Raw genomic sequence first — 22,674 nt, forward strand, 5'->3', positions numbered from 1 at the left:
GGGGCAGACTCATAGGAAGCCAGACCTTTACAGTTACACAGGAGCTCCCTGGAGGCCGAATGTTCTGGGGCGAGACTGCTGGGAAGGAAGAAGAAAGGGGATTGCTGAATACCACCTCCTAAGCCCCCACAACAGGGACAGGTCCTTGGAGTGGGAGCCAAACAGCATCTAGAGACCAGAGGGCTGGGGCTGTGTGCTGTGTCCCCTGTGTGCTTCCTGTCAGAGCCTGCCAGCTGCCAGGCCACCTCCCATTTCCTTTTTATGACTTGGTAAAATAAGCAATTTGTAGAAGAAGAGGCTATGCAGGCAGTGATGGGCCCCTAACCCCACAAGATTCAGAAACAGCCCCTGTGACACAGAAAAGTTTCTATGGGACACTAGCCTCCTGAACCCTATCCCCGCCACCCCACCCCAGCAGCCATCACAGGAGCACCTACCCAGCCTTACTTCCCAAGGCCCTTCTCAAGGCTCTGCTTCTAGAATGTTCCTACTTGAGACAGACAGGTACTACTGATCCACAGAGGGCCTGGAAGACCAACTCTAAGAACTTGACAATGATGGGCGTCCCAACCCCAGGTGCTTGCTGTCCCCTCTCTGCCATCAGACAGAGCAGCCCCATGGGACTTAAAGGACTGGAGCATTATGTATGGTTTTATTCTGGTGGCAACTGGGAGCAAGGCTGTCATTCCTCTATACGTCAGCTGACCGCACATTTAAGGCTGGAGCAGTGAACATAGAATAATTACCTTGCAAAGTGAGATGGAGAACACAATATGGGCTTAGGCTCCTATATCCTGTTGGTCAATTCTAATAGTTTTATTTGGTATATTTGCAATAAAGAAAACTCTTCTTATCGGTGTTGTTTTATACTGGTTATTAAACAAGAAATTGATTTATAGTATCACATCATCCAGGTGAAGTCAGAGGGCCTAACCTTGAACTCAGGAGGAAAGTTGTTTAAGGCACAGCCTGAAAGAACACTTTACTAGATGTATGGTGGATTGCAGCTGTTTTATAATAAGAAGATGCCGGTGCTAGAAAGTTCAGAAAATGGTCAGTGGTCAGAAGTCCGTAACTAGGAACCTCATATAGAGGGGTATGGGGAAGTCAGCATCATCTTTCATTTTCCACACACTTGCTGATCCTATTTTACATTCCAGGCACTGTATTATCTAATGGGGAAAAAGATGAAAAAGGTCAGAATCAAAGTTTCTGAAAAAGAAAATCACTGAAGAAATGCTAATGATCATGAGGAGAAACTCTTATACATTCTCTAAGAATATATGCTTCAAATTATTGAGAGCACAATTTGAGAATCAGATTGGGGATGCCATGTGACATTTAGCCCCTCTCTTTGCAGTTTATATTAACAACTGCCGTCATCATTATAACATTTTCACAGTAATAATCATCGAGCACCAAACTTGAGTCTTCTTCCCAAGACAACTGACAAAAAACTGGGAATTTCATGCCACTCTTTGTGCAATTGCCATCCCATTATGGCAGCTCTCTGAGGTCTTTCTATGAGTAAGCAAATGCCAAAATATTTTTTATTTTTAAATATTTTTTGTTGAAAGTATTATATATGTCTCCCTTTTTCCCTCATTGATCCCCTCCAACCTGCCCTTGCCCTTGGCCCGAGGCCTTCACCACCTTATTGTCTGTGGTCATGGGTTATACAAATGCCAAAATATTGAAAAACTCAACAATTTAAACAGACAGGTACTGTGGTCATCTTTGTATTATCAAGTGTACTAAAAAGACATGAGCTCTCCAGAGCTAAAGTTCTAGTAAACTTAGTCCTTATTATTTGGATATTTTTTTATTAGTTGGAGATTTTTAGAATCTCATTTTTCAAAGGAGTTTATTCACAATAGAATGTGATCTCTGAGGCCTAGGCATTTTTTAGAACTAACACAGAATCTTAGTCAAAGTGAGACCTGAAAAGGGGCATTGAGGAAGATTCAGTTCAAAATTGTCTTGGGCCCTGGCCAGTGTTCTGAAGGCCCATGCACTGAAGGGTCTCAGGATTGATTCCAGGTCAGGGGTACGTAACTGGGTTGCAGGTTTGATCACTTGCCAATGCCAGGGCTCCTGTTGGAAGGCAACCAATCAAAGTGTCTCTCTCATATCGATATCTTTCTCTTCTCTCTCACCTCCTTCCCTCCCTTCCACTTTTTCTAAAGAAATCAATGGAAAAAATATCCTCAGGTGAGGATTAACAGTTAACTCAACACGACCATTTTCACAGCACTATACTCTCATTAGCTCCATCAGAAAGTGTCTTAATTTAAAAAATATAAAATATTTTAAACTATGCCATTTTCTTTTGGAACTAATCAAAGTAGTTTATTTTGTCTTAACAGAATGATGTAGTCACAAATAATTAAGTTATGATATTCGAGGACATATATGTAGTAAAACTATGGTACATCTACACAATGGAATACTACGCTGGTTTAAAAAAATAAGGAATTCTTACCATTTGCAGCAGCATGGATGGATCTGGAGAGCATTATGCTAAGTGAAATAAGCCAGTCAGTGAAAGAAAAATACCACATGATCTCACTCATTTATGTATAATAAAGAACATTATAACATGATAAACAAAAATATAGAAACAGAGGCAGAGAAGTATCAAACAGACTGTCAAATTACAGCAGGAAGGCTGGGGAGGGGCAGGGGAGGTAAGAGATTAACTAAAGAACTTGTATGCATGCATATAAGCATAATCAATGGACACAAGACACGTGGAGGGCTGAGGGCATATTTGGGAGTAGGGTGGGGGACAATGGGGAGATATGGACACATATGTAACACATTAATCAATAAAATAAATTTGAAAAAAATGGATAAACAGGTAAAGAAGCACTTTATGTAAACACCTGCTTGACTGGTAAAAATGCCCAGAAGGGCCAGTAAGGAAAATAAGTTCCAATTCTGGTTTTTGTCATGGTTTGTCCTTAGGAAATTTCTTAACTCTTAGTAGATTATTTTCCTCTTTAAATCAAAGGAAGTTAATGATAATTATCCCTCATAGTTCATGAGGTTATTTTCATCATAAAATATTAAGAACCATCTATTCCCCCAATGTCAGCCCCTCCCTGTGCTCCTCAGGTCATCAATGGAATCCCTCCCAGGCTTGAAGCTCCTGAGTGGACCCAGCATAGCTGCTGAGGATGTGGAAAGCAGGAATTAACAGTGAACTTTTTTGCAGCCATGCTTCACAGAGCCCGTCACTGCTGCAGCCAGCATGCCCCTCAGGTTCCCCACCCTTTGCAGCCCACCCAACCGGGTAGCCCACCTTGGGCCTTCCTGGGCCCTTAACCACTTGTGGCATCAAAGTGCAGTGTAAAGGTGGGTCCTATGCATGGCTAAGCTAAGGAAATGCCTTTCCTTAAACTCTTCTCTCACATTCAGAGTAGAAATAAGGAAAGCCTTATTTATTCACTTGTTTGTTTGTTTGTTTGGTTGGTTGGTTGGTTCTTACACAACCTGAGGATGTCATCTGGTTTTCCAATGCTGTGGTCTTGAAGAACTTTCATGGGCTGGCCATCCCCTGTCAAACCCGATGGTACAGCCACCATTCTTACCTCCGTGGTCTGCAGCTTCTGCCAAAGCACTAGCTACTCCCTGGCTTCTCCAAGAGAAAACATGAGCTTTTTGTTTTGTTTTGTTTTGTTTTGTTTTGTTTTGTTTTGTTTTGTTTTGTTTTGTTTTGTTTTGTAAGAGCCATAATGCAAGCCAGAAAATGGAATGCAGGACATAAATGGAAGTTGTCAGTCTGCAACTCCAGGAGAGCCCTCACCAGAACCTAACTATGATGCAACCTGACCCTGGACTTCTAACCTGCAGAGGGTGGAAGATGCATTTCTGTTGTTTAAATGCCACCGAAACCATGGCATTTCCTTACTTTCTTTTCTTTTCAGCTGTCCTAATGGAAGAAGACAGTGTCTAAATTTCTTTAAAAAAAAAAAAAAGCTCAAAATAAAATGGTTGTTTGCTCTTTACCATGAATCCATTTTCTACAAGAAAACAACCAGCAATTTCTCTCTTTGTCAAAAGAGGAAAGATGCATGGAGACTACTAAAACACTTTAGGACATTTTGAAGTTAGATAAATTAATTTTAAAACTGTGCCTCTAGTCCAAAAGGAGACTTGAAACCTTAAAAAGTGAACTTTGGGCCTTTGCAAAGTTTATAGGTTTAGTTTTTTGTGTCATTAAAACTCTGTCTGAAGCCATAGGATTCCTATGGCAGGAAGTGTTAGTTTCTGCTCAGCTCCAGGTTTCTTTCTTGCCAGGAAAGAGAAAAAGTAGCTGGTTGGACAAAGAGATCCCCAGATCTGACAAAGCCTGTGCCTATGCAGTAGAGAGTTCTGGGGCAAAGACTGACCCATAGCCACGTCCTGCTTGGACAGACACTGGGAGCTCTGCTGAGCTGGGCCTGGGAAGGGCATGGCTTTTGCTCAAAAGCTAAGGTTGGTTCTTGCAGCAGGAAGCTGTCAGCTAACTGCTAACTAAATTTTCTTTTCTTCTTTTGCATTTTTATGCTAAAATACATTAGATTCCTAGAAGGATACTAACTACTGAAAGTGACTCAAGACAAAATATATCTAAAGAGGTTAAATTAAAATAAAAACCTACAACCAAAGAAAAGCCCAGTATCAGATGGCTTCACTGGTGAATTCATTAAACATTTAAGGAATTAATACCAATACATTGCAGATACTTTCAAACACCAGGAGAAGAGGAATTACTCCACCATTCAGTGCATGAGGTCAATGTCCTTCAAAGATACTGTAAGAAAAAACAAACATACTATGGACCAATAACCTTTATGAATCCTATATAATAAAAGGGTAATATGGTAATATACAAATAGACTAAACGGCAGAACAACCAAACAACCAATCAAAGTGTAAAAAGCTAGTGATATGCAAAGGCTGCTCAACTGCTCCCTATGATGTGCACTGACCACCAAAGGGCAGACAGTCAACTGGTCGACCAGTCACTATGATGTGCACTGACCACCAGGAGGCAGATGCTCCGACCAGTAAGTTAGCTTGCTTCTGGGGTCTGGCTGATCGGGATTAAGAGAGATGGGCCAGACACACCCTGGAGCTTTTCTGCAGTCCCTCCCCAGCCAGATCATGCACCAGTGGGGTCCCTCAGCCTGGCCTGCACCCTCTCGCAATCCATGACCCCTTGGAGGATGTCAGAGAGCCAGTTTCAGCCCAATCCTACAGGCCACTCCCCTTGGGAGGGCACCAGACACAGGGCTCACGGCTGGCAAGAGCCACTGCAGCAGCATGGGCCTCTTCCAATCAGGACTGATTGGGCACAAGCCTGTGGCAGGCACAGTGGGGCTGGGATGAGCATGAGTGGCATGTAGGAGCTGCAGGCAGTGTGGGAATGCAGGTTCTGGTCCAATCCCTGCAGGCCACGCAGAGGAAACCCACCTGTGCATGAATTCTTGCACAGGGCCTCTAGTATAGACATAAAAATCCTCACCAAAATACTAGCAAATTAAATGTGGCAACTTATAAATACAAGTACATATGTGAGAAGTATGTACCGTATGTAATTATAGATATCTAGGATTTATATTATAGTTTACTTATTGAATTACATCCCAATATCTGATATGTCCAAGGCCCTCAATGTATACTTTGTCAGTCGTATGTCAGTTGAGTGTCCCCCACTCCTTGGTGACTTGGTGAAATTGCTCCAAACTATCATTACACAGCATGGAAGACTTCACAGTCCTCCCCTGTTTCTAAGAGTCCCCCCTCCTTTCCCTCAGCCTCTCCTGCCTCCTCATTCCTGTGACAGTGTGCACTGTTTCTCCTTCAGCCTGTGACTCTGGTGCCCAAAGGCACCATTTTTACTGTTTCTTAAAAAAACAAACACTGGGGAAAAAAACAAAAAACACTGGTATTTATGCAGAACTATTCATGCTCACCCATTTCTTTCTTTTTTAGTTTTAGAAATCTTACTGGAGATGCTGCAGAGGACAAGAACCAGCACACAGACTTCCTCTCTCATTTTGATGACTCTTCTCTTTGCTCTAAAGGTCGTTCCAATATGGGTTCCTCACTGGGCTCTTCACTAACAACTGCTCTTTCCCCCCTCTAATTTTTAAGATGCTATTATTTGTGTATATGAGACCCATTGTTTTTCAAATGATAGAAAAACATCAAGTGTGGACTGTAAAAGGTTCAGGTTAATGCCATTGGGTTTAAAAGAAGACATATTTGTGTTTATTTCTGGTATCCATATGTTTACTTTGACTGTTTAAAAGACTCAATTCAAATCAGCAAATGGACTGTCTCCTTTGAATTTTTTCCAACTGTTTTCCTACCTGTTTGCTGGCTGCTGCTAGTTATTTCAGTTGTTTGATTGCTTTCTGTTTCTTTTTCATTCTTGATTTTCTTTATCTCACAGTCTCATCATGTTGGCTGAGAAAAGCGGTTTTGTGGTGTGTTTCCTGTTTTGCAGCTTTTGGCCTCATAGTCCTTTGTTTTCTAGGTGACTGGGTTTGAGATTGGCTTATACTTTGCCTTTGTGGTTTCACACTCTGGGTGGCTTCTGGTGCAGCTTAAGACCAGACACTTGTTTGTTGCTCAGAGCTAGAGTTCAAAAGGTCATTCCAATATGGGTTCCTCACTGGGCACTCCACTAACAACTGCTGGATAAGTGACCAAGTCCTTTGGAAATACTTTGTCTGAAAATATCTGCAGGGAAAAGCCACCATAATGCAGAACTTTGTGCCCATTATTCACACATATTCTGGCAGCATGTGTGCATGTGTTACATTAAGCTTCTCCCATCTGGGAACCAAGAAAAGTATGTAAAACGAGAGGTCCAGTGGACGAAATTCGTGCATGGGGGCTGGGTGTCCCTCAGTCCGACCTGCACCCTCTCACAATCCGGGCCCCCTCGAGAAATGTCTGACTGCCGGTTTAGGCCCGATCCCACATCGGACATCCCTTTTGCACACCGGGCCCACTGGCTCATAACCGCTGGCCAGCCTGCCTGCCTGATTGCCCCTAACCACTCTGCCTGCCTGCCTGATAACCCCTAACCACCTCTGCCTTGGACCCCACCACCGTGGCTTTATCTAGAAGGATGTCTGTATTAATGTCCGGAAGGTCGTTTGGCTATCTGGTCTAATTAGAGTATTATGTTTTTATTATTATAGACTAGAGGCCATCTAATTAGCATATTATGTTTTTATTATTATAGATTAGAGGTCACTGTTTTGGAAATAAGTTTGTATTTTTTAATACTTCACACCAACCTTTGTCTTAAATTTAGGATCACATAGCAAGAAGCAACAAGCCAATTGTTACCTTGAAAAGCATTTGGCTACAAGGCCAAACTCATCATAAATGGGGTCATTTTAGTCATTGCACTATAGCATTTTCTTCATTTGTTGCAAGTAGAGGAGTGTTTGTTATCCACAGCAGGAAACTATTGTTTGGTTGACATCTGTACTAGCTATTGTTAACTCACCAGCAACTCTTAGATCTTATATCTCTGAATGTGTCTTGGCCTTAGACACTTTGTGGCTAAAGTTTCATGATATTACTCAAGGCTTTCATGCTTTGGATGCTTTATTTAAGCATAAGACGTGGTTGTTGCAAGGTAGTTTTAGTTCCTGCAACAAGTAAAGGAGATAGTGGATTCACAGACAAAGCTCTGTCTCCCCAAAGGGAGTGCTTTTATACACTATTTGGTTAATTAAACATTGATCTCTTCTTCGCAGTTGGCTACAGTTGTGTGGTTGGGTTGGGTTCCTGTCAAGCTCATCTTGCTTACTGCTATGCCTGAAAATACTGTGCTACATTTAAACACTTAGCAAGATGCATTTAGTAAGAGCTGCCCAGACCTTAAGATTCTTGTCCTAACAATGGCATCCACCATAACTTTGTACAGGTTTACTCTAATAACAGAAAGTTCACCTTTATTAAAATCCCACTTGATGGTAGCCTATGATCCTTTTAATGTGCCGTTGAGTTCAGTTTGCTATTTTTTTTGTGGAGGGTTTTTGAATTTATATTTATCAGGGAGATTGGCCTGTAGTTTTATTTCTCTTGTAGTGCCCTGGTCTGGGTTTGATATTAGAGTTATTCTGGCCTCATAAAATTAGTTTGGAAGTTTTCCTTCCTCTGCCCTTTTTGGGAGAGTTTGCCAAGGATGGGTAATACTTGTCCTTCAAATGTTTGCTAGAATTCAGTTGTGAAACTGTTTGGTGTGGGCTTTTCTTTGTTGGGAGATTTTTTATTTCTGCTTCAATCTCCTTACTCATTATTTGCCTGTTCATATTTTTTGTTTATTTATGACTCAGTCTTGGTAAGTTTTATGCTTCTAGGAATTTTATCCATTTCTTGGCATATGGCTGTTCATCGTAGTCTCTTATGATCTTTTGTATTTTTGTGACATCAGTAGTAATGTTTCCTTTTTCAGTTATGATTTTATTTATTTTAGCTTTCTTTATTTGAAAAAATTAGTCTAGTTAAATGTTTGTACATTTTGTTTCTTTTTACAAAATACAGCTCCTGGCATTGTTGTTTTCTTTATATTTTTTATTATTTTTCTGATCTCTGTTTCCTTCCTCTGCTGACTTTTGGTTAGTTTGTCTCACTTTTTCTGGTCCCTCGATGTAAAGTTTAGTTATTTATTTGAGATCTTTTCTCTTTCTTAATGTTGTTTCTATCATTATACCCTTCCTTTATACAATTGTGGTCAGAAAAGATACTTAGTTTTTTTTTCAATATTTTTAAATTTGCTTAGACTTGTTTATATGTGTACCATTTCTGGTACCTGAACAACAGGTTGCTCAGAACTGGGTCAGGTGTCAGGTGTGCAGAAAATGAAAATGAAAATGGGTGACAACTGCCACCTCCACAAAGGATTGGGCCACCTAAAATTGTGAATGGGTGGATGAACAGATAATTTTTTTTTATCAATCAAAGATTTCTGCAAAAGCCAATTGACTTTTGAAAGCAAAATAATAATAGATGGTTGAGTTTATATTTTCTGTAAATGTACAATGTATAACAGTAATGTCAAAGGTGGAAAGACACCTTATAGCATATGTGATGTGATATAATATTCACTTAAAGTAGAATATGATAAGTTAAAGGTGCACATTGTAAACTGTTGAGCAACCAATAAGAAAATCAAATGAGATATAGCTAATAAAGCAACAGTTGAAATAAAAAAGAATTTTAAAAATTCACAATACAAGCATAAAAGGCAAGAAAAAGGTAGATGGGACAAACAGAAACAAATAGAAAGAGGATGAACTTCAACACAACCTTATCAGTAATCATATTATATGTAAATTATCTTCATGCTCTAATTAGGCAGTCGTATTTATTTTTAAAAAGCAAGACCCAAATGAATGCTGTCTAAAGGAAATACCAGTTTAAATATAAGGACACAGACAGGTTAAAGGAAAAGAATTAAAAAATATATACCATGAAAGGTGCTGAGAACCAAGAACAACAGTAATTAATATAAATGTGAGAAGTCTGGTCAGAAGGCTGAATTGGGCTCTTTGATATTCACAGGGTGAATATTTGCATTTTATTACCTACTGCTGACTCAATGGCCTAAAGCAAACTCCCCCAACCTGATAATCTTACTGTTTACTAAACATTACCATTGATATGTCTGTTTGCATTCCTAAAAGGCAATTGTGTATTCTCATAAATAAAAGCAGATGGGAACAGAGACTCAGTAGAACTTGGCTGCTACAGCTAAGGTTTCCCTGGCTTTCCCTATAATTTCCAAATTTATATTTCTTGTCTTGTGTATTAATTTGCATGTCAAACCTTTCTCCAAGCCTTTGAACCCAAGGCCATGCTGGCTGTGGCTTCACATTTGGCGCCTTGAACTGGGACTTGGAGAAAAAGTATTTACCAGAGCAGAAAAAAATAACCCAACCAGTGGTAGATGATTAAACTGCGTGCAAAACTCTTGTCAGCTGCGGAAGGCCATGGATCTGTAAGTGCTTGAGTAACTTATTTTGTTTCTGCAAGATCATAATGGGGCAGAATTTGTCAAAAGGGGAGAGACTTTCTTGTAGACTTTTGGCTTGCTTGCTAAAGGATAAGGGAGTTGCAGTGTCAGAAGATCTTCTTTTACAGTTTCTACAGATTATTATAGAATATAATCCATGGTTTTCTGATGAGTGTACATTGGATATTGAATGTTGGGGAAGAATAGGTCAGAATTTGAAAGAAGCTCAGCAGCAGGGAAAAATGTGTCTCCATATTGTTTCTACTTGTGGGAAAAGGTATTGCATTTGCTAGAGCCTTTCAGAGAAGAAAGGCTCTAGCACCCTCCACTCCTAAAGAGAAGCAGAAAGATAAATTGGAGGAGTGGCCCTCATGTCCTGATTCTGAAACATTTAAATCACCACTAATGGAATCACCTAGTCAAAGAGCCATCCAAAAAGGATTAAAGGACATGATGGTGGAGGACTTGCTTTTCCTGTTATACAGGTAGCTAATCCAAAATTCCCAATCAAATAATAAGATAGCATGAAAGATTTGACTTTAAAATAATAAAGGCCTTGTGTGATAGTGTGATACAGAATGGTGCGAATGCTCCATTTACTGAAGAAATTATAACTAACATTTCTGATGCATTCCTAGCTCCTTATGATTGGTATTATCTGGCCCATGAACTCTGGATGGAGGAGATTATTTGCTATGGAAAGGAGAATTTTTAGAGAAATGTCATGAACGAGCTTCTTCAAATCTCACACAGAATGTTCAAATAACTTTTGAGATGCTTGCAGGACAGGGACAATTTAGTGACGTCCAAAATCAGCTCCTCTAAGTCCAACAGGCATATGAGAAAATTATACTTTATGGAAGAAAAGCCTTTACCAGCAAAAGGGAAACCTGAAGGAGCCATTAGTAAGTGCATGCAGGGGCCCACTGAATCATTCTCTTGTAGCTCACCTCACTCAAGCAGTGAGATGGAAGATTCAACAGGAGACAGCAGGAGACATTTTGACAGCAATTAGCTCATGAAAATGCCAATGCTAATTGTAAGAAATGTCTAACACCTCTAAGGAAAAATAGTACCATTACGAAAATAATTTGAGCATGTCAGAATGTGGGGTCAGGCATTTTTCAGGCAAGCTTATTAGCTGTCATAATTACAACAAGAAACAAATCATGTTTCAACTGTGGACAGCAAGGACATTTTGAAAAGGAATGTAAGCAACCAAAAAGAACACAAGGTGACGCTCAGGGAGAAGGCGTGAGCATTCCGCCTCTCAACTCAGGTAATGCAGGTCTATGTCCCAGATGTCAGAAGGGGAATCATTGGTCCAGCCAATGTAGATCTAAATTTCAATTAAAGACAGAGGAAATGGCCAGCCGCAGGGAAACAGCCAGAAGGGCTCCCCGTAGCCCCGATATTAAATAAGGGGCCAGGACCACAGTAGATTCCCTCCTTCAAGTCACTCCAGAAAGAAATGCTGGCTTTGATCTTAATAGCACAATAACAATAACCCTGATCCCAGATATGGCTAGATAAGTTGTTTCTACAGGAATTTGGGGACCTGTGACACCAGGAATGTCAGGTTTAGTCCTAGGACAGAGTGAAAATATGCTAAAAGGACTGTTTTTCCTGGAGTCATAGATTCAGACTATAGGGGAGAAATCAAAGTAATTTTAGAATGCAAACATATTATGCAAATTATTCCAGGACAAAGAATTGCTCAGATCTTGCTTTTACCTTATATTCAGCAAGGTGAAGTTATAAATAAGAAGAGAGGGACACAAGGATTTGGAAGCTCTGATATATATTGGATACAGGAAATTAGCAAGACCTGTCCTATGATTAATCTAAGAATAGAGGGAAAACTGTTTAATGGTTTAGTAGACACTGGAGCAGATGTTAGTGTTATCAGTCAAGAATTCTGGCCTCCAAGTTGGTCCATGTTAGAAGCTATAGGCTCTATCATGGGTGTTGGAATTCCTGATAACACACAAGGCAGTGCTGCAGTGTTAAAGTGGCAAGATGAGGAAGGACAAACAGGATGGTTTTAGTCCTATATAGTCTCTGGAATTGCAGTCAACTTATGAGGGCGAGATGTTTTAGAAGGTTTACAAGCTTGTATTATTACCAGCAAGGGACAACAGTTCACAGGAAAACAAGGATTAGAATATCAACCTTTTTAGGAGTGGTCACTGCCCATTCTGCTTACCCCCATGCTGAGCCTATACAATAGAAAGATGATAGACCTATATGGGTGGATCAGTGGCCATTACCAAGGAGAAATTAAGTCATATTCATGAATTAATAGAGGAACAAGTAGATGCTGGTCATTATAGAACCTTCCAATAGTCCTTGGAATACTCCTATATTTACAATCCCTAAGAATGCAATAGGAAAATGGCGATTGTTATGTGATCTTAGAGCCACTAATGCTACTATGCAAACCATGGGAGCTTTACAGCCTGGACTCCCAGTGTCTTCACAAATCCCTCTAGATTGGTATCTTGTAGTAGTAGATCTTAAGGATTATTTCTTCATTATTCCCTTGGCTCTGCAAGATAAACAAAGATTTGCCTTTTCAGTGCCATCTTTTAATAATATAGAGCCTATGAAAAGATACCAATGGAAAGTTTTGCCTCAAGGAATGGCCAATAGTCCTACGTTATGTCAAAAATATGTAGCTCAAGCTATTCAGCCTTTAAGGGACAAATATTCCCAGTGTTCAATTGTCCATTACATGGATGGCTTGCTCCTAGTGTGTCCACAGGAAGAACAGACTTTAGCAATGTTTTCTAAATTAGAAAAAGAACTTCCTAAGTGGGGCTTAAAAATTGCTCCAGAAAAAGTACAGAAAGAAATGCCTTTTAAATATCTAGGTACCATAATTGAAAAACAATATGTTAGGCCACAAGAAGTAGAAATACAAAAAGATTGCCTTAAAACCTTAAATGACTTTCAAAAATTATTAGGGGATATTAATTGGTTAAGACCTTATCTAAAAATCTCTACAGGAGAAATGACAAATTTATTTAATATACTTAGAGGTGACTCTAATCTTTCCTCACCCCATGTATTGACAGATGAAGCTAGAAAGGAGTTATAAAGAATTGAGCAGGCATCCTCCTTAGTCCAAGTGGCATGAGTACTGCCTGAATTGCCTTTATTGGGACAAATTAATCCTACTGCAAATAGTCCCACTGGAGTCATCTTCCAAAATAAAAACTCTCTTGCTATTATTGAATGAGTCCACCTAGGACAGTGGTCAGCAAACTCATTAGTCAACAGAGCCAAATATCAACAGTACAATGGTTGAAATTTCTTTTGAGAGTCAAATTTTTTAAACTTAAACTATACATGTAGGTACATTATTATTAACTTAGGGTACTCCTAAGCTGTCCTTTGCTAAAAACTCAAGGGTACAAAGAGACGCATGTGGCTCGAGAGCCGCAGTTTGCCGACCACTGACCTAGGACATCAATCCTCTAAAACTGCAGTTACACACCATATTTTCCGGCTTATAAGACGACTTTTTAACCCAGGAAAATCTTCTCAAAATTCAGGGGTCGTCTTATACTCCCGGTGTCATCTTATAGGGCGGGTGCTGAAACTTCCAAGCCGGATTGGAGAATCTGTGGTAGCCCCATATGGTGGGGCGAGCTCAAAAACGGCCGCGGCCGCATCCCCGCCATATGCAGGGAGCAACCGGCCGCACTCCATTCATTTCAATGGAGCCGGACAGAGACCACAAGTGTCTCCGGTCAGCTCCTTTTTGTGCCGCATAAGGTCTCCATCCAGCTCCATTGAAATGAATGGAGTGCGGCCGGTTGCTCGCTGCATATGGCGGGGATGCGGCTGCGGCCGTTTTTGAGCTCCCCCCACCATAAGCGGAAACTGTATGAAAGCAGCAAGGTCTGCGCTGTACAAGTACGGTAGAAGAAAATCCACTCACCAGGATTTGTGGAAAGAAGTGACTTAACACAGTCCCGATGACAAGGTGAGGGGGCGCCTCACTGGGAAGGTGTAAGTGAAGGGCGGAGCAAGCTGCACTAGTCTGGGAAGCCTGAAGTATGGCAAAAAGATAAAGCTGTGCCCAGAAAAACACGCCTCTTTGACCTGTCTGGCCCGCCCTGGTATCCTATTACCATACCCCCTTATCTGCCTTTCAGATCTTGCTCCTGAGGACTGCAGTAAAGCAGCATTGCAAACTTGCCAGGGACTTGCCAGGCACTTGCTCTCTCTCTATTGTTTGTTGTCTTCCTCCTATCATCATCAGTTCCAGTTTGGTTGACAGCTTAGAAAACAAACAGCATGGCAGCTCCCATGGGTTTATTGTCTTATCCTTCCTTTCAGCTTTAAAGTGACTTAGGAAAAGTTTAATCCACTTACACTGTTTTATGTTTACATGTTTGATGACAAACAGCCTTATGTTTATAAGTGACAGTTTTCCTGCTAAGTACCTGCATGTCATAAGCATTTGAATTAAAATTACCATATTTAAATCAAATCTGATGTTTTTTTTAAATTTTTATTTGGTGTGTGTTGGAAGAGGGGTAGTCTTATATGGCGAGTATATCCCAAACAGAGGCAAAGTCTATGCATTTCTTGCATTGCTGTTTTGGTGGTGATAAATTCCCTTAGCCCTTTTTTGTCTGTGAAGCTTCTGATTTCACCTTCAATTTTGATTGATAGTCTTTCTGGGTACAGTATTCTTGGATTGAGACCCTTCCTTTGCATGACTTTGTATATTTCATTCCATTCCCTTCTGGCCTGACGAGTTTCTGTTGAAAAATCAGTTGCTAGTCTGATGGGGGTTCCTTTGTATGTAACTTTCTGTCTCTCTCTGGCCGCTTTTAAGATTCTTACTTTGTTGTTGGTGTTTGCCAATCTAATTATAATGTGCCTTGGCGTTGGTGTTTTGGGGTTCATTTTGCTTGGGACTCTATGAGCTTCTTGGATTTGTGTAGGTTTTTTCTTCCCTATATCTGGAAAGTTTTCTGTCATTATTTCTTCAAACAGGTTTTCTATTCCTTGCTCAGTTTCCTTTTCTTCTGGAACCCCTATTATGTGGATGTTTTTTTGTTTTGTGTTGTCCCAAAGTTCCCTTAGGCTCTCCTCCTTTTTCATTTTCTTTTGTAGAAGCTTCTCTACTTGGGTATTTTTTTCCATCTTGTCTTCTAGCTCACTGATGTGGTACTCTGCTTCTTCTAGTCTATTCTTGATGCTTTCTATTGAGTTTTTTACAGCAGCGATGTCATTTTTCATTTCTTCTTGGTTCTTCTTCATTTCATCTTGGTTCTTACTCATATTGTCGAATTTTCTTCCATTCTTTTCAGCCACCTTATGACCATTTCTCTGAATTCTTTCTCTGATAGGTTGCTGGCCTCTAATTCGTTTACTTCCTTTTCTGGTGATGCCTGCTTTTCTTTCTTATGCGGGCTGTTTCTTTGTCTCCCCATGGTCTCTCTTCTCCAGAGGTCTGGTTATGTAGTTCTCTCTCTCCTTTCTGTGGTGGAGTGAAGAGTGCCTTTGAGTCCAAGTGTTCGCACCTCCTGGGCTCAGTGCTCTGGGGCAAACAGTTGTTGGATGGTCACCACAGTTGTTGATTTTCAGGCCTCAGACAAAATCCACCTTCCCTGTCAAGATGGCGAGATTTCGCCGTCCGTGCTGTAGCTCCGGGAGGAGTAGTGGTCCTCATTTTTAAAGACACCTTTTTCTTTTTGCTGCTCTGATTGGGTCTTTTCTGTTTGCTGCTCTGATAGGTGGGCAGGTCTTACACTAGCATGTTCATACAGCTCCTCCCCTTACTTTCTCTTTCCTCCTTCCCCTTAATATCCTCGCTCAGCATTGCCTTCAAAGTAAGAAAAGGGAGCAGGACCCAGATTTTCCAGGTAAAGGAATATTGGCGTTTGGTGTGCGTGTTGCCGGGAGAGGCAGGGAAATGTGGGATTTGGTGCAGAGGGGAACTCTCCCCTGGATTTATTTCTGAAACCTCTGGCAAACTGTCTCTCATCATAGATTACTCATTGCTTCCTGTTTCCTGTCTCTGCTGATTTTAGGCTATAATCTGTTTTAAAGGCTGAGCCCCACAAATTAGTACCTTTTTTAGGGATTGCTTCTCAGAGGATGTTTGTATAAATAATTCATTTCACCATTTATAGAATTTATAAATAAACTAGAATCTTTCATGAATAGAGTTGGGTGAGCAGATAGAATTAGCTCTAAGGGCAGAATTAGCTCTTAAGGCGGGTAGTTGAAGAGCACTGGGAAGTATAAGAAGCATAGCTCAGCATGCTAGCCCTCTGAGTACACATCACCAACATTAACTTTGTGGCCAAAGATTATCTGTAAAGATTCTGTGATGTCTCTTCCCAGTTTATAAGAGGCTGTTTTCTATCCCCTACCTTTAAGGGATAAATACATAACTCTTCTTTCAAAAGGAGCGTCTGTCTTTCTAACAGTGTTTCAAGTTTATAGTTGCTGGTTTCCTGTGAGATGAGCCTGTCAGCTTGTTCCAGTCAAAGTCCACGCTAATATGCCTTCTATACACAGCTTTCTCTATTGGCAAACATTTATAGGTAACAAAGAGACAAAATATTTAAAATGCAATACGATGTTTTTATTATACTAAGCATTGTTGAATAAGAAAAGAATAATCTTTTTAACAGATGAAGACTGAACAAACATGATCAAAGAGGAAGCAATAATCAGAGGAATATTTTTATCAAATAAATTTGTAAAATATTTATGGAAAACTACTCTTCGTTAATTATTGTGCTTGTTCCCAGGTAATAAGGGGAATACAAGACACAGGTGGTCCTACCATCATCACAAAGCTTACACCAAAAGGGGCAAGGTAAAAAGAGCAAACAAGATCCTATAGTGATATGTGTTCTGCAGGAACCCCTGGGAATGTGATTGCAGCAAATAGCAAGTGGACCCCAGCACAGCTGTATTGTTGGCAGGTGATGCTATTGGGGGGAAAGGTATTGGAGGGAAAATGTTTTAGTTTAAAAAGGCATCTAATCATAGAAGGAAAAAGGATTGATGATGAGATAATAGGTTAGGAGCCCATTATATGGCAAACAAATGATGAAGATGAAGGTGGGGAGAAAGAATAATTTTGCATGTTCTGCAGGTAGAATCTATGGGACTTGGTGGTGGACTGATGAGCAACTGAGGAACTGTAACTGACCCCAATGTCCCCCTGAAGCCACTGGTTGAATGGTGATGAAATCTATTGAAATGGGGGCAGAATAATTTACATGATCTGGAGAAGGATAGGTTGGGGATTGGGGAGGTCAAGGGTTACATTTTGGCCAAGTTCTGTGTGAGATGTCTGTCAACTTGGCCAGTGGAGAAGTTAAATGGGATATAAAAGTTCAGAACTCTGAGGAGGGTCTAATCTACAGAGTATGTACAAACATAATTCAAAGTAATAATTACTGAGTAGCAGGGGAAGAAGGTCCAGAACCAGAGCTGAGGAAGCACTTGAAACATGTTTGTGTAGAGAAAAAGCAACAAGTGAAAATGAAACTGACAATGGGGAGTTGAGGAGAAGTGTTGGGAACCAGGGAAGGTGAAATCAAGTAGCAAGCTTATGGAAAAGAAGAAACTATTGTTGCATGTGGTTTGGGTTTTCAGTTACTCCCCATTTCCCTAAAATGAGTTATGTTTCTTATCTACAGGAATTCTAACTATGATGGCAGCTCAATTGCACAGTACGCCTTTCAACTTCAGTGAACCCAGGATCAGCCATGGTGAGAGGGTGCTTGAGGTCCCCAGGCATGTGGGATGGAGGGAACCTGGCAGTGGGTTCTCCTGTGCTCTCTGCCAGTCCCCATCTGACCAAGAACAACGTATTTCCAACCCCATTTCATATTTTCTTTTTATTTACTCTGCTCTTTCTTTTCTCTAGCCCCTCTGCACTGTCACCTCATGATACAGCATACTCTCTAGAGGAAGAGAGGTTAAAGTGTCCTGATTTATCCCAGGCTGAAAAGGTTTCTTACTTATTACTTCCTACAATGTGAACACACCAGAAGGGCCCATTGTAGCCTCTCTGGTTGTTTCTCTTCCCCTCTCTTCAGCCTAAGAGAAGACTGGAAAGAAGAGTATGAGAGGAATTGATTCTTCATTCAGTTCTCTAAATTCCCTGCTCCTCGTGGCCTCAATGTAATTCACAAATTAACCGGACTGGCTCACTTAGTTTCTCACTTAACCCTGCTTTATCTATAGAAATTGACTATATCAGTTGAACTATATCAGTTTTTCAAACCACACCACAATTTAGCAGCCTAAAACATCACCCATTCCTATGGCTTTCAACTTTATAATTTTATATTTTACTGGACAGTTCTTGGTTCTGGGCCAACTGGGTTTACGTCAGACAGACTTGTTCATGTACCGGTGGTAAGCTGGTGGTTCAGTGCACAACTGGTTAGCCTCTTTTTCTTTGTTCAATTAAATTTATTGTGGTAACATTGGTTAATATTATATGTTTCAAGTATGTAGTTTTAGGATATGTCATATGTATATCACATTGTGCACTCACCATCCAAAGCCTTCTGTCCTTCCTGCACCACATATTTGACACCCTTTATCATCTACACAAAGCTCCCCCCACCCCTCTTTCCCTCTGGTAACAACAATACTATTGCCTATGCCTATGCATTTGTTTGTTTTATTAGTTTGCTATGTTATGTCCCATATATGAATGAAATCATGTGAATCTTATTTTTTATTCATTGGGCTCATTTCACTTAACATGATATTCTCAAGATCCTGAAACTGGATAATTTTGCATTGGATATCCCCATGGTCATTTCTGGTAGTTAGCAGGCTTATGGGCAGGCCAAGGTGATGAATAACTGGATTGTGTGTTCCACATCATCAAGAAGACTAGTCTAGGCTCCCTCAAAAAGCAGCAGCAGGGTTTTGAAGACCAAAGGAGACAGCAAGCCACAGTGCATCAACACTTTTGGAGTCTACTTGCTTCATGCTTGCCCTGTCTTATTGTCCAGAGCAAGTCAAACCTCTCACCCCCCACCCCCATGCAAGGGTTGAAGAAACAGATTCAGCAACTTGTGGTAGGGGCATCAGATCAACATCCCAAAAAGGCATGTGTACAGAGATGGGAATAATTCATGGCCATATCTATAATGCATCACACTGATTGTCATATGCTCTTGGTGCCTTTTGGTTTCACCTCCTATGATTTGCCCACTTCTCTCTGATGACCAACTAATGGCCTCAGGATATCCTTAGGTTGGAGTCTTTCACTGTGGTGCTAACTAAATAATAATATGAACTCCCATCCACATTTTCCATTAATCTTAGCCATCCTGTAGCCAGTGTTCTCATGTTCTGGAAATTTACTTCTATCATTCCAGAATTCTGGTTATCAAATGTGGGAAATTGTCTTAGGGATAGACAATTTAGCAACAGCTTCATCATAAACTGTGTGGGAGATGGGGAATAACTACTGATTTTGTGGAAGCCAGAGCGGGGGGTTCTGCAAACTCTCTCCTCTGTTTGGTTGATATTTAAAAAATCATTCCAATTTATAGACTAGACAGAAGAGGGCACAATGGAAATATAGAGACCAGTTAGGGGACTGCTGAGTCATGCATGGTGATGGTAGCTTGGGCTAGTATAATACTCTTTAAAATGGAGAGAAGCCGTCAGATTTGTGGATGGAGCCTTGAGATCTTCCAATTGCTTGGATATGGAAAGTAAGGGGAAGAGAGGAATCAACAGATATTCCTAGATTTTTGGTCGGAGGTACTTGGTGAATGGTGATGATATCTCTGAAAAATAAAATGGAGTTTATAATCATGTCTGCAATATTGGCAGGAATGGATGTAATACAGGATTCCTTCTGCAGGAATCGGTTTTTTCCAAGGGCTGTACTGACAGGGATTTCCTTCAGAGAGAAAAAGGCTCTCAGGTGTGGTTGTCAGTTGTTTGCCATGGTCCCAGTCTGTGCTCAACAAATCCTGAGGACTTCAACTTTACAGACACATTAAAGAGATGAGCAGAGAATATCTGAATAGAAGTAGGGAAAGAGCTATGTAGATGATTTGGTGTTTAAGTTAAGACATAGTTATTTTGAAAACAACTTTCACTTGATAAGCTATTTATACTGTTCTGTTATCAATTTTAAGTGTCCTAAGAAGTATATATGCCTAACCAAGTGACACTAGAAAATATAATTCTTCTAATGCTACTCTGTATGAGTTGTTATTATTTTATTACTTATGTATCAAGGGCTTTATAGTAACTTTAGAGCACTGTCAAAACTTTCTGGCTATAAGTCTTCAACACATTAATTAAAAATAGAAAAACTTTACTAGATTTCTACACTAAGGTGGTAACTTTGCAAGTAAGGTTTTCGTTCTCCTGTGGTTCAGAATCCCTGAGGAGATGGCTGCATATGTGAAATATGAAGGAACACATTGCCTTTCTGCCCATGTGCCCTTTTTTCTCTTTCAAGAGTGGAATGGCTTGAATCACCCACCTATCTGGCTTCTTAATGGGAAGACGCAAAGTTCCATTTTAGATATAAATTGGGGGGAGAGGATCCTCCACTGTAATGTTCCAAAATCAGATTTTATATTACTTCCTAATTAGCTTATGAGGGACAGCTACCAGCAGCAGCTCAGAGTTCTCACTTTAACCATTGTGTGCCTTCATCCATGGGCACTTAGCTTCTCAATGTCAGAGTGAGCAGCCCAAGGGACTCCTGAGAAGCGACCAGCATTCCTCTAGTTCTGTAAGAGAGAGGTGAGGCCCAAGGTTCTACAGACCTTCTGTGAGTTCTCAAAGGACTGGACTGTAGCAGTCAATAGAGAAGAGCACAAATTGGCAGAGGTCCTCCAGTGGAAAATGTTAGAGCTAAGTCCTAACACTGCCTTTTGTTTCCGGATTTTCCAGGGCTTGGAAACCAAGACCCCAGAGATTCACAAGTATGACTTGTCTTAGTGGGTAAGACTGTAGCAGGCAAAAGTGCCACAGGGAACAGTATCCTTGGAAAGAAAGTATTTAATTCCAGCCTTGCAGCAAAATCCATCACCAAGGTATGTGAGAAAGGAAGCAGCACATGGAATGAGAGAGAAATTGTCGTGGACACGCCTGGCATTTTCGACACAGAGGTACAGGAGGCTGACACATAAAGGGAGATTGCTAATTGCATCATCCTGACCTCCCCTGGGCCTCATGCTGTGCTCCTGGTGGTCCCGCTGGGCTGGTACACAAAGGAAGAGCAAAAGGCCATGCAGAAGATGCTGTCAATGTTTGGACCCAAAGCTAGGAGATACATGATTCTCTTATTCACCCGGAAAGATGACTTGGACGGCATGAAGTTCCATGATTACTTAAAGGAAGCTTCAGAAGGCATTCAAAATCTGATGGAGCAGTTCAAGGATCGTCACTCTGAGTTCAACAATAAGGCAACAGGAGCTGAGCAGGAGACACTGGACCTGGTCTAGCACATAGTGATGGAGAACCAGGAAGGATTCTACACTAATAAGATGTACCATAGGGCTGAGGTGGAGATTCAGAAACAGACCCAAGTGATCCAAGAACAATGCAGAGCTGAGCTGGAGAGAGAAAAAAGGCAGCTAACAGAGGAGTCTGAAGAGAAAATCAGAAAGCTAGACGATAAATGGGAACAGGAAAAGACAAAGGCAGAAATGGAGTGGGAATTGGCAAAAAGGGAGACCTACTCTGTTTTAAGGCAACAAAATGCCAGAGAAAAAGTTAAGAATCAGAAAGGGATACTTGACTTAATCTTGAGAAGATTGAGAAGAATTTGGAGAGACATCTCATCTCTGTTCAAGGAAGATTTAGGCTAATGAAAATATGTCTATTATCCCCAAGTATTTTGGGATGCCCCTCCACCATATAAGCCATTTCCCCAAGTCAGAGCTCTGTTTCTGTCTCCCAGACTCTCAGAACTAGCGAGTGTAATACTAGTAAGTTCATTGTTAGCAAGTGGTAGACTTTTGCTTGATTTAACAGGGGAGAGACACATTCTCAATTTCTAAAACTCCAAAGCAGAAAGTATGAATGCTCCTGTCTTCTGAGCCCTTTCCCAGACACTCAAGAGAAAAGGAGTGCAGGAAACCAATAGATGATGACCCCAAGCTTTTTCTATATATTTCTAGTAACAATTTCTCCTCTAGATTATTTCCAGATTAACACATAATCTCTGCCTGGTTTTTACTCCATATTTTCCCTTAAGGATGACAATGGTTATTTTACCCATGTGATTAGGGAAATCAATTACTTGCATCACATAATATATAGCTAGAGATGCTTATAGAATTCTTTCTATATGAACACACATTTGTTGAATTATGTTTTTATGAAATTGTTTTTTATCATCTGCCCACTGAAGAACAAAGAGTTGTCTGTGAAACAGATCTCTCAGAATGCAACTAATTAAAATGCCAGAAAGAGCAAAGGATAGAGATTCAACAGCGGAGAGAACAATGATTGGACTATTTGGATGTTTCTGTAAAAACTCTTTGACCAACCTCAATGTAAGCTGTTTGGTAAATAACTAATTCACTACTTTTCTTTGATACTAACTGTTGTCACCAAACCTCCATCACCCCAACCTTGATTACTTACTGCTAGGTGGGTCA

At 40.6% G+C, this 22,674-nt stretch overlaps 1 pseudogene across 1 annotated transcript; it reads left to right on the top strand.

Moving 5' to 3' along the window:
- Positions 1-21,003: 21,003 nt before the first annotated feature.
- LOC307108354 (GTPase IMAP family member 4-like) lies at positions 21,004-21,894 on the top strand (annotated as a pseudogene). Its single transcript has one exon. The product of its transcript is annotated as a GTPase IMAP family member 4-like (transcript).
- Positions 21,895-22,674: the final 780 nt, after the last annotated feature.

Source organism: Cnephaeus nilssonii (assembly GCF_951640355.1).
Source record: "Cnephaeus nilssonii genome assembly, chromosome: 12".
In the NCBI taxonomy this organism is placed as follows: domain Eukaryota; kingdom Metazoa; phylum Chordata; class Mammalia; order Chiroptera; family Vespertilionidae; genus Cnephaeus; species Cnephaeus nilssonii.